At 41.5% G+C, this 17,439-nt stretch overlaps 1 long non-coding RNA gene across 2 annotated transcripts in view; it reads right to left on the bottom strand.

Annotated features, from left to right (window-relative positions):
• LOC122772668 overlaps window positions 1–14,414 on the bottom strand; it is a 217,753-nt gene extending 203,339 nt beyond the window's left edge. For both annotated transcript variants that reach the window (XR_006360792.1, XR_006360793.1), the window contains exon 1: window positions 14,337–14,414. This is a non-coding gene — a long non-coding RNA (uncharacterized LOC122772668). The remainder of the gene's footprint in view (window positions 1–14,336) is intronic.
• Window positions 14,415–17,439: the final 3,025 nt, after the last annotated feature.

The following is a 17,439-nucleotide window of genomic DNA, read 5'->3' as shown; positions in this document are numbered from 1 at the left end:
CACTGAAATTCAATACCCCGGGTGCCAGACAGAACAGGGAGGGCAAAGCTAAACAGCGAATGTTATCTCTTTATAAGATCCTCAGGAAATGGGGACATTTACTGTGGCCACGCCACGTCCAGGTGCCATTCTCAATTACTTTGTCTTTCGTCATGAAGAACATGGGTTTTAAGTGTCCAAATAACTGGGGCTGCAACTTTTTCATTCCGTTTTTAATGAGTCCATCATTTACTTGATCAATTGATTAATTGTTAGTTCTATAAAATGTCAGAAATGTGTGCCGGGTTTTGTCCACAAAGCAAAAAAGGATCAGGTTTACAGCACAGAGAAGCTTGTTGCAACCCTACAATTAAGTTTGCTACTGTACAGTATACCAGGACTAATTGATATTTATCCCAATAACAAAGCATTGTTCGCTCTATCAAACTGCTTCTAAAAAAGATCGGCAGGGGCTGGAGCCCTCCGAGACTAAGTCTTCTGTCCGCTCTGAATAAGGACCAGCTGCTAAGCCGAACTGGCATCCTCTTAAATGGATGAGTGATCTGAGACAGTGTGTTTGTTCCATTATTGTGAACGTTTAAATCATTGTTGAGCTCTGAATGAGCAATAATAAACGATCATTGTGATCCTCACAATACTGAATGATGCGGATTAGCCAATCGGGAGCAGAGTGAATTGAGGAACTTATCAGCATCTTCTCATTATCTAATACACAGAGTGCAGCGGGAGATGATTATGTCTGTGGCACATTTTACACAGAACAATGGAAGCATGTGTGTACCTCTGTTCATTTGTTGCACAAAATGAACGGGACGGATATATCCCCATTGTCTGAGGTTATTGTAATGGTAAAATTCTGTTTTTGTTATTGTAAATGGTTGTAAATGACTCTTCTTTTAGACAAGAGCAAGGTTTTGTATCCTTTACTTGACATAAATATCATCACAAATGAGGCAGGACTGAACAAAAGCACAACAGAGAGAAAAAGACAAACGTGACAGAGAGGGGGAGGGTTTGTGCATGCCTATTGTGTAATGTCTGGCAACATGCTGGCATGTTTGTTGTCACAAAGACACAAACAAAGTTAGAGACCTGGAAAGTAGCATAATGAAAACATGTGTACGTTTTCTATAAACATTGTCAAATAGATCATTTAAATTAAATAAATTACATTTTTTTTGCTTTTCCATCAGGTACAATACCTGGTAACCTGGTACTTTTTTAGTACCTGGTCTGGTGACGTTCCAAGCGGAGCTGAGCCGATATTAAAACATGACATCAACAGACTGTCGGCCACTGATTGGTCTGAGAGTGTCCCCACTGGAACAGTCATGAGCGCGACATCCGGTGCACGAATCAAACCGAACAATGCCGAACTTACAAATGCTGAAAACGTGTGTTAATCTTCCAACACTTTGTAAAATCTCCATTTTTAAAAGAGGAATCTGGTGTGTTTTTATCGACAGCTCTGCTGATCAACACCTTCTGCCGTAACTGACTCTAATGATGAAGTACACTGAAAACAACTGCTTTACTAGTCACTAGTCTGTGTGTGTCCATACAAAATGACGACTCTGCCCACAATGAACAAGAACTTTAGTAATGGAAAAAATGATACCAAACCGAGTAGAGTCGAGCCATGCTGAGTCGTGCTGTAACTGTATAGTGGAAAAGTGCCATGAATATCTATACTGCTCTTACTACTTACCTATACTATGGTCTTTAACCGTACATACTGTATACACTTGCACTGCTGTGCTTAGTGAACAGCCCACAATACAAGCTGTTAAAAGACATTCACTTTTGGTAACTCCTAACTATATTTTCCCATAACCTCTGTGTTCTGTTCAATCAGGTATTGATTCAAACTCTGTCAAGGTTGTGCAGGCCAGATGGTCAGCCTGTCGAACATGTCCAGATCATGTCTGCTGAACTGTCCAGAGAAAAGCACAGAGCGCTAATCCCTTGTTTGCAATGGAATCGATGTCTCATTGATCACAGACTAATTATGCAATCATACTAGTATTACTATCACACGGAAGTGAATCCTAGATACTCCGTTCTGATGTACAAGTGGAGCGGTTTACCTTGTGGAGGAGCTCTCATCCTATTGTAAACACAAAGACTCCTCGTTATTGATCCTGCGTTCATCCCATCTGTCTTTCGTGCTCAGATATACAGCTAATATGCAAATTCTGCAAAGACCAAATGAAGGGTGCCATTTCAAGTCGAGCAATGAACTTCATTAGTCACAGGCATGCACACTTGGACATACAGATACAAATGCATTACTCATTTTCATATATGGACACACACATACTGTATATGCAGATATTCACACACACACACACACCTTGGACATGTCTCATTAAATTCAGGTGAACAGATTAATTAAAATGATATTTAAGTCCCTCAGGACTGTAATCTGAAGCACTGGTGTGTATGTCACATCCTCACACACACACACACACACACACACACAGGTATACCAGCAAACACTGCATAGGAATAGGTGTGTAGTTCCCAGGTGACATTCATGTGACTTGTGAATATAAGAAAGGACATTTATTGAGCTACAGTTCTGACCACATCTCCATTTCACTGATTTTATCATTGACAATCAAAAATAAGCAAACAAACAACAAGTCACAGCATGCCAGGAATTTTTAGTAGCACTCATTTTTAAAGCTAGTGTAGGCGACTTAGTTTTGGAATTTTTGGTTAATTCTACCACGACAACTTTTCAGCATAAGTTAAGTGATCTGAGACAGAATGTGACTTCTTCACTGCTTCAAGGCTCTTTTTCAAGCCTTGAGAAAATCTGGCCCATAACGGGTGACTTTGACCAATCACAGTGTAGTTCAGAGAGAGTGATGACACTCCTATTGGCTGTTCAACTAATCAGCTGTTCATGAAAAGTTTGTTGTTCCTGCACTGGCGAAAACTGCCTATGTTGCAAACCAACCTAAAGAAAGAGAAGCATCATAAATAAATAAATAAATGTCAATATGGAGGGCCTCAGTGCTAATCTGGGATCGGGACTCAGCATGCATTAATCTTCACAACTGCAGCTTTGATTTTAAAGATTCAAACCAGGTGTCTCAAACTCAAATGCGGTAGAAAACATGTGGAACAATATACAGTTTACAATAAAAGCATATTTATGATTCAATATTAATCTATTTCTCCACCAAAAACCATACAAAAAAACTTAATTATAATTTGACATTAAGTGGGAGGCCAAATAAAATTGACTGGAGGGCCACATGTGGCCCATGGGCCGCAAGTTTGAAACTTGTGGTTTGAATCTTTAACGTTTTCACTGATTTGACCTAATGAGGCCCTCTTCAAACCACCATTCACTGTTCTGTCAATTCTCTCACTGACAACAAAGCAGTGGGATAATTCTAATGGCTCTGCTGAGATGCTGAAGATAAATTCAAAAATGTGCACAATAAAGAAAGAAAACAAAGATTTATGATTTAGATGTACCAATGTGAACGTGTTTGAGTGCACAGGCGTGAAAGCATGTCATTGCTATGATTGGCAGGCACGTCTTTAAAGTTTTCACATTTGTATTAAAACCACCAAGGTGCATCATTACCATCCCCATGGTGACACTTATAGTACCTGAAAGGTCAATCAGCCGTCAGGTGTTAGATGACATCAGTTCAGTAGTATCTGTCTTCTAGTTCTCATGGGATGTTTATGATATCATGAGAATGTCACAGGACACTAAACTAAACACTAAAGCATACTGTAGGTGTTAAGTGGGAGGAGTGTTTCACATGCGCTCACCTACTTTCCCACCAATCGCAGAGATAAGAGGGAAACGGAAACTCAAGCTGGTTTGTTACGTGACTGTTTAAAAAAAAGGAAATGATGACAGGAAGTGTCAGGTAATCTATTCATATGTAAAAAAAGAAAAAAAGAAAAAAAAAACGGCTTCACATTTTTTGTTTCTGCACATGCGACCAGATTATTGTATTTTGAAAATGTGCTCGGTTATTTCTCTTAGTCCTTCTTTCAAAGGTCAGAGGAGTGGCCACTAATAAATTCATGACATGAGAGATAAAACTTAAAAAAAAAAAGGGACAGGAAGCCAACCACTGCCCTGCTCGAGGCCCTCTCCTGACCTTCACCTTCTGGAGAAGCAAATTGCATTAGTGAATGACATGTCATTCATCTGGGCTCTACTTGGAGAATCATTTAGCTAATTTAATGATTAATAAGTTTAACACCTCTTAATAATTTCATTTGGGGCCTGTGATTGAAAACCTGGCGAGCGGGGCTGAGCGCAGTGGGAGGCAGATGAGGATATCTGGGATGGAGACTGTCTGTCTGGGGCTGAGCAGAAAGAGAGAGAATGAGGGGCGTAGAGAGAAAGGAAGGAGAGAAAAAAGAGAGAGAATCTCCCCGAGGACTATAGATCAGTCTATTACCACCATGACCTTTTCCCTCCACTGGATATGCCATTAGAGAGGAAATCTGAAAGTAAAGCCTTGATTAACACAGTTATCCAACATGTTGAAAGAAAAATGGAAAAGAAAAAATATGTTCCTTCATTAGGAAAATGTTCTGCATTATTAATGTTAGAGAAGCCGGGCTAAGTGGACCTTAGAGCATTACGGATTCTTGGTTTAACCAGGGGTGATCACTGTCGAGATTCACGAAGTCCAACATGAGTGTACAATACTGTGGCAGAGGGCTTTGCTGAAATCCATCAGACTAATGATTCTGCAACAATTCAACCTTAAGTCTTCATTAAAAAAAAAAAAGAGTCTTTGTTTCAACTGTGACTCCAGAGTGTTGACCTTTAACCATTTCCTGATCATGTCAAGTGAAATTAAAACACACAAGAATATACTGAGAATCTGTACTGCAACTACGGTGAAAGAAAAAAAAAAAAATTCAACGCTTTCCATAACGCTGGTACGCGCTCATGCTCATTTTCCGTTTCCCGTCTTCAACACACGGAGGAAGTGCTGCGCAACACCATTAGCATGTCAGTTCTCACAATCTAGCAGCTCTGCACGTACCGCGTCAGTATTTTCACTGACTCTGGTAACAACACTCTCCACTGAAACTCATGACCATGTTGCGGGGGTTGAATGCAGGCAGAGTGAGTCTGACAGAGTGAGTCTTGTGGTGAGATTACAGTCAGTCCTGATCACAGCACACACACCCAGTTGGTGTTTCTCACACACACGAGCATTGATTTTTACACACCAGCACAAACTGGCTCAAGTGACACACGTCCCCACGCTCCCCGTAGCATTTTCACCTGGAACACTTTCATTTCTTAGTTCTCACAGAGCAGGCTGTTAGCAGAACACCGGTCACAAACTGAAAACAAATGATATCACTGAAGCCTGCATGCCTGAGGGTAGCAGCCACTCAATAGACTTGTTAGATCTTAGAATTCCTGCATCCTGATGGAGTAGCTATTAAAAGGCACCTTGCACGCTTGTTTTGTTTTTTTTTCCTCAGAGCAGATCACAGGAAAATCCCTCATAGAAGGCCTTGATGTGCAACAGGGGAAAGAATCGTGTTCACCATAGCATTAAATTCAGATTGCATTTAAATGGGACTTTGCCCCTTCTCACCTTGGTGTGCACATGGCCCGATAAGGCCATTTTCTGTGGTCCATGTCAACTTAACAACCTCCTAAGGCCCATTGAATAACACAGTGACCTTGTCCACTGTTCTGCTTGAGACCACATCGCCGTCTCACTCCTCTTGACCCCGCGCCACCCAAGGTCACGACACATTCTCCCCACATGTTCCTTTTCCATCTCCTCTGAGGAGGACGCTCTGTGGCGTTTGTGTGAATGCAGACCTGAACACAGAAGGACCTCCAGACAACCTTGGTAAGGCTGTTCCAATCTGTACCGCCAGCAGGTGATGCTTATCTAGAGTATGGCAGGAAGGAGACCTCTCTAATTGTGTGAAGTCACATATTGTCATGGTGGACAAAGAGAACCTATTAGGTTCATGATATAAGGTCCAGGTGAACCGAACCAAAGATGGGGACATGTGGGAGCATCATCACGTCAGTGGTGCTATTTTAGAAATGTATCCAACATATACAAATACATTTTGGCCCTGTGATGGGCCCCGCCTATCGCCCTATGTCAGCTGAGATTGGCACAGCACCCCCCAGTGACCCTCATGTGGAGGATAAAGCGGTAGAAAATGGACGGATGAATGCATATGTCTTCAAATGTCTCCACTTGTATCACAAGTGGGGTAAGGTAAGGTACGGAGAAAGTGAAGTGAGTTGAATTATCTTCTCAAATACCCAAAACTAAGCACCAATAGTGTGAAACTTGGATCTTTCCCTTTTGTAAAAACTTCACTTCTCTGCATTCCACAAAATTCCTGGCCTGCAAAGTTAGTCCCATCTTTAAAACAAACTGTTGAGGGACACGCCAAGAGGAAATGGCTTACCTCTGATGATTATGGTTGGACACCGACACACACCGTGTGTGTGTGAGCTTAAAAGCTTTGGTGAAAGTCTAACCTTTTCAAAAACTACTTAGGAAAATAAACACGGCTCCAATTTCAAATAAATGTCTGTTTGAAATGAACTGTTGGAGCAATATTTTCTGCTTTGGTTATTACACCGAGAAAGAATGGAAGACATTTAGTAAATGGACTTTTTCGCAGAAGTGGGAACTCGGGGGATCGTCACTCATGAGGGTGGTGCGGATCAAAGGTTATGCACCGTGTGTTTGTTAGGGCAGAACACCAACAGCCACAGAACTCTGGCAGCGGCACCCGCTCTCAACAGAGTGCACCTGGGAAACACTGCGGACTGTGTTTTTGGCCCAGGACGTCTGCAGCTTTGCTTTCAACACCTTCTCTCCCTCTTGTCTGAGACTGAAGCTTAGGCTGAAAAACAAAAGCCCAGAGCCTCCAAATTGCACCATCACACACACACACACACACATATATATAGAATACATAAACACGCACAACTTAGAAGTGCACACAGAGGTAAAGACAAAGACAGACACACTCCTGATTTGTAATAATTGCCATTAAACGGAGATAATTATCACCGAGTCTGTTGATGTGTGAGAGCGGAGTTAATAAGTGATTTATTTAGTAATTATTATTCTATCAGCAGTTTTCCTCTTCTGATTAGTGTTTACTGGTGAAAGTTGATTTGGTGTGGCTGCCCTGTGTTTCTTACGTTAAGTTACTCATTCCTGTTTTAATTGCCTGTTTCCACCTGTAGCGAGAGGAGTGGAGAGGTTTTCCCCTCTCACTGACAAACACAGTAGGCTTTGAGATGTCAGCCGCTCTCTTTAACGGGCCACTGACAGTTTCCTCCTGTCATAACTCTGACTTCCTGTACAAACATAACCTCATTAAATCTGCCACCCTGGTCTGTGGGCGGGCCTCCTGGTCCTCCCCTCCAATTAAGAGCAGTAAGGGCTGTCGCACTGACAACTACCTCTTTGAGTTAAAATCCCAGCACTCTAGGGGCTAACGCCATGTGTCATAACATAATTATGATCTCACCCATGCCTCTGTCCAAAACAGAAGACGGTGTAGGAGAGAGGAAGAGTAAGACGAAGTGAAGGAGAGAAGAGAGGAGGTGGGGAGGAGGAGGAGGGGGAGAGAGAGCAGGCTTGAGGTCGATGAATGGAGGCAGTGGAGGGAATAATGAACTGAGAGGGATAATGAGAATATTTGACCATAGTGCGTTGTTGCCCCTCCCCCCCGCTCGCCCACATCTCCAAAATAAAAGTATTAATATTTATTCTGTGGACATCTGGAAGGGGCACTGGCTTGTTCATCGCATGTCTGCTGCTGATGCCGGTTCCTCCCAGCAGCAACGGATTAGTTCAGAGGTTGAGAAGGTCGCAGCCCGACCGTGTTCGGGATTTCTGGGGATGACAGGGAATCACCTTCTTGTACTAGCGGTTCCTCATTCACTCATCTGTCCATCAACTCCCTCTAAACACTTATCGCAGCATGAAATGTGGAACATGTTCAGAATGGCTGTTCCTCCAGCTGATAAGAGGTTGACCTATTCCATCCACATAGGACGGCGGGGCAGAAACGGACGGGGTGAAAGCGAGGCAGGAAGCAAGACTGTGGGGGTCACACAAGACTGTGATTTCTGTATGTCTGTAACGCACAGCGTCGCAGCGAGGCAGAGCGACCCGGTGACTGGACACTGCAGGGGTCAACACACTCCAATCACAGCTGTCAGTCACCAAATAACTATGATACTCAAAATTATAATAATTACGGAGTGGAGGCTTCAATGTAATTGAGTGAGTTGTAATCAGATGTATGAGAGCATGTGGATTTCTCCTGTTTTATTGTGTTGTTTTCCAAAGAAGAAGAAGAAGAAGGAGGAGGAGGAGGAGAAGAGCCCATGCCCTGGTTTTGTCCTTCCCCTTGCTTGTCCTGTATGAAGGTGGCGAGTTGGGGTTGGAGACAGTAACAGACAGGTGTTTAGGTGCGTGATGTTTGACATGCTCGCACAGCATGCGCTCATCACAGGGAGGAGATATGTTTGACAGCAGCAACTCCCTAACCATGATTACATTATCTCAGTGTGCTGCTGAAGGTCAGGGGAGAAACCAAACACCATGTATTAGACTATCTGTGTCCAAGAACAAAAAGAAAAATCCTAATATTCCTCAGACACAATAAGTCCTATTTGCTTTTAAAACTCGTTTTTATCTGTTAACATTATGGACTTGCTCAAATCTGCCATTGATTTAAGTATTGGTTAAAAAGGAAAAATCACAGAAAACCTCATTTGCAAACAAATACACTGAAAGTCACCTTGGGATGAACCTGTCAGAGATGGATTCCACTCACAGCATGGGCTAAGTAAGCAAAAGTGGCAGAGATCAGGCAAACAATATATAAATATTATCATATTGGCACGTGAATGAAATCAAGAGAGTAAGTTATATGAGAGCCGCTAGATATGGCATGGGACAAAAAAAGCCCTCAGGGAGGATAATTAAATATAAAAAGGGGGTGAAAAAAGAGATAATTTAAGGTCAACCTCTGAGATGAAAGATAATCTAAGTGGTTCAACCTCACAGTGAAATGGCAGTCAGAGGTAAATTGCATAAAACAGGAGCACCCCCTTCACCTCCTGGGTATAAACAGGGTCTAATGTGGCTGCAAACTCAGACTAAATATGAATCACTGGTCTGCACTGTGTTTTATAAAGCCTTGGCACAATGGCGTGATTATTTACTCATTTTGATTTCACTGCAGTTGTTTTTTTGTTTTGTTTTGTTTGAATATAAACAAACCAAGCAGAGCAAAACAATAAACATTAGCTGAATAGAGATGTCAGTTACAGTGGCTTCAGAGCCATTATGTGGCATTCTCCCCGGGGTGACAGTTCGACTGAAGGGGAGGGACGACACTGGGATAAATGGGCCCAGTGTTTGTAATGGAGAGGAGTGTGGCTGCTGGCCAGGGATTTGAGTTAGTGGGCCTTGTCCTGGAGAGGAACACTTCACAATCTGCCAACTGGGACTGCCCGTGCAGGGAATGGCATGGGCATTTTCTCCTCTTCCCTCTGTGTGTGTGTGTGTTTATGGTTTTGAGGACACATTCTGGTTGGAAATCAACATTGTGAGGACATTTGGGTCTTTAGATTAAACGTCACTGTTGAAGTCGGGGCATTATGCATTATGTCTGTGAATTTCCTCCAAATAACAAACAGAAAGACACACATGCCTTGTATAAGGGAGGGTGAATAAGGAGAGGTCCTCCTCCTCCTCCTCCTCTATATTGACCGACAAAAAAAGTGCAGCTCTGGCCTGTGCACAGCATTTCCAGCTTGAGCTGTGGGGTAACCATGGCAAAGTTGTGTTGAAATGCCACATAGCAAGTGTGCAGTTACATTTCTGTCGAAAAGGTCCTCATTGGACATTAAACAATCAATTTTGACCCATCTGTTTTCCCAAACAAGAGGCAGGCCGGTTGGATTTTACCTTCTCTCACACACAGAACATACAGATGTGCAAACAACACCGAAACACAAACACTCACACACACACACACACACACACACGCACTAATTGCTGGAAGTGAGTGAGCATTTGGAGCGGGTGGACAGGTCTGGCTGAGTGGACGGTTTCACGCATTCATGCACTGCTGCTCCAGCAGCATAATGAGGTGTGACGCATCAGACTAAGTGGCTAATGGGGTGTGAAGTCATTAGAACACTGCCTGTATCCCTCTATTCCTCCCTGTCTCTACCTCCATCTCTCCATGCAACTCTATCTCATTTGTTTTCACTTTCACCGTCCTCGCCTTCCAACTATTTGTCTTCTTTTGCTTCGTGCATTCACTTTTTTCTTCCAAAGTCACGTCAATCAGTGTTTGATTTTTAATTCAGCTTGACTCGCGACGATGACGGTAGATTAACTTGCAGGGTATCAAGGTGTTCATATTCAATTTTTTCATTTTTTCACCTGCTGTGGACATTATGTAATGATGCCAAATATATTTAAAATACTCTAACAATCACGCGCCAAAGATTCTGAAAAAGTAAAAACTGATTAAGATTAAGTTGTAGACGACATACACAACCCATAAAACAAAGAAACGGAGACACATGAACATTAAAGCATGCATGAACGAATGGTGATACACATGAAAGAAGGAACAACACAGAGGGAGAGACTGCCATCTGTTCCCTGAGATCACACATCGTTTTTACCAGCTTAAAGAACAAGACAGTGAAACTGAATATCTTTATCCTCCTGGATCACGCTATTCCTTTGTTCATGCGAAAAAAAAAGTCTCGGAACTATGAAGTGGGGCCTTTAATTATGACACCAATTGTTAATGGAACTTCATGATATGTAGCACCAGTCCTGCAGATGCCATACAAGAGAATACAGATTTTTCCAGGATATGAAAGCACACGAAGAGAAAGAGAGATCACAAGCATGTTTCCTGTTTGAATGCAATTGTGGGAACGGTCACATTTATGAAATATTAGTATTACTTCCTTCAATTTGGTCCAATCTGCTGCTCGAATAAATCATTAGCGCAGTGATTCTGTAGTGCACAGAGTTAATTTGGAACCAAGGAACTCTGCGTGTTGTGTTTTTTTTCCTCTGCATCTGTATGTGAGAAGGCACTAACAGCTGTGGTACCAGCCCCCTGTTTAATTTCATTAACCTTTACACAGAGCGGTGCATGTACAAATCCTCCCAGTAGATTATAAGCACCGAGTCCTCCCACTCGTTTACTGAAAGTTACAGCTGTATTCGGCGCACTTTCTTGTTTTCCCAGATTTTCAGTGCAGCTCTGGTGATAACCTTAATGGCTTCAGCCATGTATACAGCGTTTTGGAACGTGCCCAACATAAATAGCACTTCCAGACAACAGCTTATAACCAATATCCAAACCTAAGGGGACAAAGTAAGATGGGCAGGGAAGAACTCCAATTCTGCAGAGATGATTTTTGAACATATTTAAAGCTCAATCACAATGTTTGTTTGTATGTTTGAAGAAGAAATGTCTTTCCATTCTTTGTCTATAACAATTATCCTGTGAGGATTGCAAGGTAGCTAGAGCCAAGCTGAAGAGGTCAACTGCCTAGAACAATCATTCACCCCTATATTCATGGACTAAAGCAAGGAAAAAAAACACCCACATATGGGAAGAACATGCAAACTTTAGCTCAGTGGTTGTCTTTCAACTTGAAGGTTGTGGGTTTGATACCCAGCTCTGCTAGTCAACATGCCGATGTGTCCGTGGGTAGGAAATATATGTGATAGCAGATACGCTGCATAAAAGTGTGAATGAATGGGTGAATGGCAAAGCAGCTTTGTGTGGTCATCAACAGGACAAAAGTGCTATAAAAATACAAACCATTTAACTGAACTCTCTTGTGAGGGACGATTAAATCTGACTTACATCAGTGTGTGTATATAACTGTAACAACCACAGAAACTTTGGCTTCAGGCTGTTCAGTTTTTTGGGAAACACTGAGAAGTCCTAGAACCTTGTGAAACATCATATTCCCTGGACAAAGGCAGACACCATTCCCAGGCACTGATGCAGGTTAACGTTCACATTCTATCACATAACAGTGAGGTCAGGAGCTATGACAGGAGGATCTGATTCCTCACTGGCCCACAGTGATGGACCCCTTCTCATGGAGTGTGTCACCTCCCACCAGGGAGAAGGAGATAACGCTGACAGGCCAAAGGAATCAACACTTTAAAGCTGTGGACTTCTCAGAGCTCCCATCAGACTTCAGTTTCCCAAGGGTGTGTAGTCCATTTCCAGTACTTCACATCATTTTGCAAACCACTATACTGAGTTTTATAAAAGGAAGAAAAAAAAAATCCACATGTCAGTATGTACTGTACATACTGCATACAAATCTGGAGGTGGATGGACAATGGAGGTGGCAGAGCTGAAGATGCATCGGGTGACCACAATGGACAGGATTAGAAATGTGCATATTTGAGGGACAGCTCAGGTTGAATAGTTTGGAAATAAAGTATGAGATCTGGTCAAGTGCAGAGGAGGGATAGTGCTTATATTGGACATAGAATGTTGAAGATGGAGCTGAAAGGCAGGAGGCAAAGAGGAAGACCACAGAGAAGGTTCATGGATGTTGTGGAGGAGGACATGAAGACAATTGATGCAACAGAAAAGGAGAAGCCAAAAAGAAGAACAAGATAATATACTGTATGACTATACTGCATATCTCTTAACAGAAAACTCGAGTACTGCTTTTGTTTTTGTGAAGGTTAAAGCAGCACGCTACATAACTTTTTGCTGGACGTGCTGTCATTGTTGCAAACACAGCACAATGAAAACAGATGTGGGATTCTGTGCAGATTATTTTGTTTGGTTAATAGATCAGAGCATCGTAAAAACTACTCATGACAATGTCATGCAGCACAAAGTAGTGCCAATACTGTACATTGTGCCTGAGCTGGAACTACATAACAGCGGTCATGTCAGTGTTGATTCTACAGGAAATAGTGAAAAAAGTATCATTTTTACTGGGTCACATAACAGGAAACATTTATCAGTTCAGGTGAAAGTGACTGAAAAAAACCCAAATAGTTCCTCAAACCCCTGCTATCATTGACTAGATCTATACACACATTTTGTTCTGCTCTTTCATTAGAATAAACACAAGTGTTTAAAAGGATTTCGAGACTCTGTCTCGGGTGCATTATTCTTGCTCAGCGATTATATCAGCTTTCTATTTTTCAACAGCACAGCTGTTGTATTCCTATGAGCCTGCTATGTTGGGGTATATCTCCGTCTAAAAATGATTCACTTACATAAGCACAAAACTGCCTTTCCTTACAAAACAAAGTAAACCAATTACATTTCTAGTCCAGTGCACCACCTACTATCAAGGGCACAAATGTGTCCATTAGGAATGCACAAAATGTTACAAGGGAAGCGCGGGAAAAAAAAAAAAAGATGTGTTATTTGTAAAATGCTTTGACATTTGAATCCAGGTTTGCACACAAGCACACGCACAAAACCCCTTTTACACATACAGCTATTTATATCAATCCAAATTAGATTTCTATTCAATTTGCAGCAATAAATATTTTTAAACATTAAATGTCTTTCTTGTTCCTCTATCTATGATCAGCGGAACACGTTTGTTGTCGTTTCATTCTTCCTCATCTAGAGGCAACAGACAGAGTTCAGATTTTGTGTCGTGAATCGCATCGTTTAATAGATTGAAAAACTTAATATGGTGCGTCTTTCCAGTTAAGTTCAAAAAATCTTCTTAAATTCAAAGAAATATGAACAAAATGATCTAATACTTAAGTTCCATACGAAGAGGAAAACATGTCACTGCCCAAGTTAAAAAGTGAGAAGCCAGCAAACAATGTAGACCGGAGCATATCACTTCTTACATAGGAAGACAATATTTTGAATAAAATCTCAATATACACAACTGTATTGCTCTGCCCTGCCGACCCAGACCAGAGAGATGCAAAGCAGTGATCAGCTGTTTCTCTGCAAGTCCTCCAGCTGATTGTGACCACAGACCGCACGGAAAGTTATTATTTACTACTCTGCTTTAGCAAAAAATATCTCTAACAACAAAATCTGTTAGACGAGGGAGGAGCGTGAGCGGCAGTCAGCTGTTTCGATGTGGATCCTTCACAATGTGACAGCATATACTGTAGCGCAAGTGACAGATCTACAGCAGAGCAAAACATGTGATATTTTACATGTCTATCTGAGATTCACGTGCATTTTAGAACTTTTGTGGGTGATGGTGATGCAAGAAGTAGAAGGCATCATCAGAGAGAAGAACAGTAGCTGCTAAGGCTTACTCTTTTGGCCTCGGTCCCTGTTGGTAGTGTCTGGTCATCTGTGAAGAACCACTGCTGTGGAGCAGGTGTGTCACCATATGCCTGGGTAGAAGAAACACAGGAAACCAGGGCCTCATTAAATTGGTTCTTAAACAAATAAGCAGCAGTCCTCCATAGGTGGCAACATCGGGGGTCAATTTATTACGAGGACGAGTGATGCTCGAGCACACACATATCACAGGATACGTCCGGAACAGCCACGCAGTACTAAAAATATCTACAACGCCCAAATTCTGACAAAGAATTTAACATTTTCCAGAAATTGAGGGGTGAACCTTCTTCATTTTCCCTCTCACACTTTAGCAACACATTCCTTTGGTACTTTAAAGACAGACTGCAGTAATGGTGACTCACTCGCTCCTACACTTTCATTACACCAATGGTCCTCTCTTCTATTACATGTCATTCTACGATGTTCATGGTCATAACAGGCCGAGTGAAATTCACCTGCCATGACAGTCTTAGTGTTGCCCATATGTCAGAGGGAGACTCCATGGCCTAGCCATTGCACAGGGGTCAATCTCTCAACCCTAATGGCGCTTTGAGTCATGTGACTGTAAAGTACTCTGCCACACTCGTTACGGCAGATAGGAGCAGGAAATGATTATCAGGAGGTCAATTTATGCAACGGAGAGGTAGAATGACAGAATGTGAGGTCAGAGCTCGTCCATATCTCTAGGCATTAAAGATTGACATGCAGAATCTGAGAGGGACCTCACGTTGCCTTATTCCCCACTACCCCCACACACACACACACACATCTCCATTTAAATATCTGACAGACGATGAAAGTGTAGCCATTAAAATGTCCACCGAGTGCTTCAGCAATGAAATGGGGGAGATAAAAGAATTCCCCTGGGTAATCAACGGGGCTATGAATTAGCCGTGAGTTTTAGATGGGGGTTTAAGGATTGGGTGCATGTTTAACTCATTTGTCGTTGGTTCTTTCTGAAAACATCAGCACAGGGAGGGTGTTACGAGAAACTTTATGCTCTCAAACCTACAGTAAAAAGGAGCAGACATTAGCACCTGATGGCCCTTGATACATGGGCATGTCTTCCCCCCTCTCACTTATTCTCTAAGTTGGGGAAAGGCAAAACAGTCAGTCAGGCATGATAAACCAATGGTGTCTGAAAACTGCTTAATCAATAAATAACAACTGAACAATCGTCTACAAGGTGCCAGTTAACCCGATGTGCAATAAACTTGTCTCAATCCCAGAAAGAAAAAAACCTCCTTAACCTTTAAAAATTAGCTTGTTTATTTTTGTAGGAATCCAAACAACCTAAACAAACCCAAACAATGACGCTGGGTCCTTCTGTTCATGGTTGAAGTTTTTGGCCAATCCCAATCTCATCTTTACATTCTGGTACTGTCCTTAAACATTCCATACCTGAACCTTTAAAATATTAAGGACATTAACTTCATATTCCAGTTATGTAATTTAACATTCTAGAACTGTGCCCTTACATTCTCCAAATAAATCTTTCAAGCATCACTGTGACCCTACATTCGGAGACTGTAATTTGACATTCTGGAACTGTGCCCTTACAATCTTCGGCTGAATCTTTAAAACTTCACTGTGATGCTACGCTCTGATACTGTAATGTCACTTTCTAGAATATACCTCGATCTTTAAAATGAAGTAAATGCAATTTAACATTTTTGAAAATGAGTTGTTTACCAAAAACCCATATCAGTGTGACTTCAAATTCTAGAACAGTGCCCTCACATTCCAGATTATTCCATCACCTAAGCTCTAAACCTCAAAGAACCACTCACTACTGGACTTTGATCGATGTGTGATCATGTTTTTTGCATTTATAACGAGGCCTTAAAAAAAACAGTGCCATAGGTCATGTGGGTAAGAAGTTTATAAGAGTAACATCCTTTGGTATGATTGGTTAATTGTACATATGGGAGGAAAATGGGAAATGGGAACGTGCCAAAGTAAATAAAGAGTAGTCATATTGATTTTCGTATATCTGGGCTTGCTTAAGCAGACACTTGGGTTCACTCAGTAAAGGACAGTTAAGGTAATAAAAACATGAATATGACATTAAAACACCTCCCTGATAAAAGAAAAAGGACATTTGGGCTCCTTTCTATAGATCGCTGCCAGCATGGAAAAGCATGAACGGTGTGGGAAAAGAAATCAATAAATGAACTAATTTTATATCTGTCTCATGTCAAACTTAGACTCCGTCCCATTCATGCCATTTTGGGTTGGTAATTAGAATATGAATTTGTTTCTGTTTATGAAAACTGGAGGGAAGAGACATAGATGAGTGTACAGCAGAACAGGTTGAATTGAAGTCACTTTTTTGTCAGGCCTTATCATGTTTTAACACCGTCTCTCAGTGGAAAAGCCAAAAAAAGAAAGATACACTATTATCATATTAGACTGTCTGTGAGGCAATTTAAACCTGACGTGATATCATTCAGTTGCCTTAGAATGTACACAATGTGTGCGGTGCCGCAGTCGCCCACAAACACATTTTTGTATGTGGTTTAGTTGTATGAGAAACAGAAGTGAAAACAACATTTTTTATACAATGATATTAAAATATGAATAGTACTAAAAAGGAAAGTAACCCCTTTGGCAATTTGTCTAGATGTGAACGTATTCACTGCTTTGATTACATGGAGTGGGTCAGTGTAGGGATATTTTTCCTCAGCCTACTTAATCGCTATTCAACGCGATCGTATAAATCTCATTTAAGGCCTATGAGCTGTGCCGCTTTTAACAGTTATAAATAGAGATATAATTTAATTTAGCAAAGTGACAGAAAATGAATGTTATTCCAGGCGGTAATTGACAGAGATGCATGATAACCACCCAGTGGAAAAAATAGGTCAGTCATAAGCAACTCTCATTGGAAGTGTAGATTACACCTTATATATATATATATATATTTGCAAGGAAACCAAGCTTTTAAAAGGCCAATAAAAATGTTCGCAATGCTTCATTGGAGAGTCTCGTGCCACAGACGGTGGTCTCGCCATTTATCAGAAGTAGTGTCTGCAGTTTTTGTGGAAAACACTCCCAGTGTGGTCACTGGAT

The sequence above is a fragment of the Solea senegalensis genome, linkage group LG7 (assembly GCF_019176455.1).
Source record: "Solea senegalensis isolate Sse05_10M linkage group LG7, IFAPA_SoseM_1, whole genome shotgun sequence".
Lineage (NCBI taxonomy): Eukaryota > Metazoa > Chordata > Actinopteri > Pleuronectiformes > Soleidae > Solea > Solea senegalensis.
Note: the sequence above shows the minus strand (reverse complement) of the source record. Positions and strands in the feature narration are given on the sequence as shown.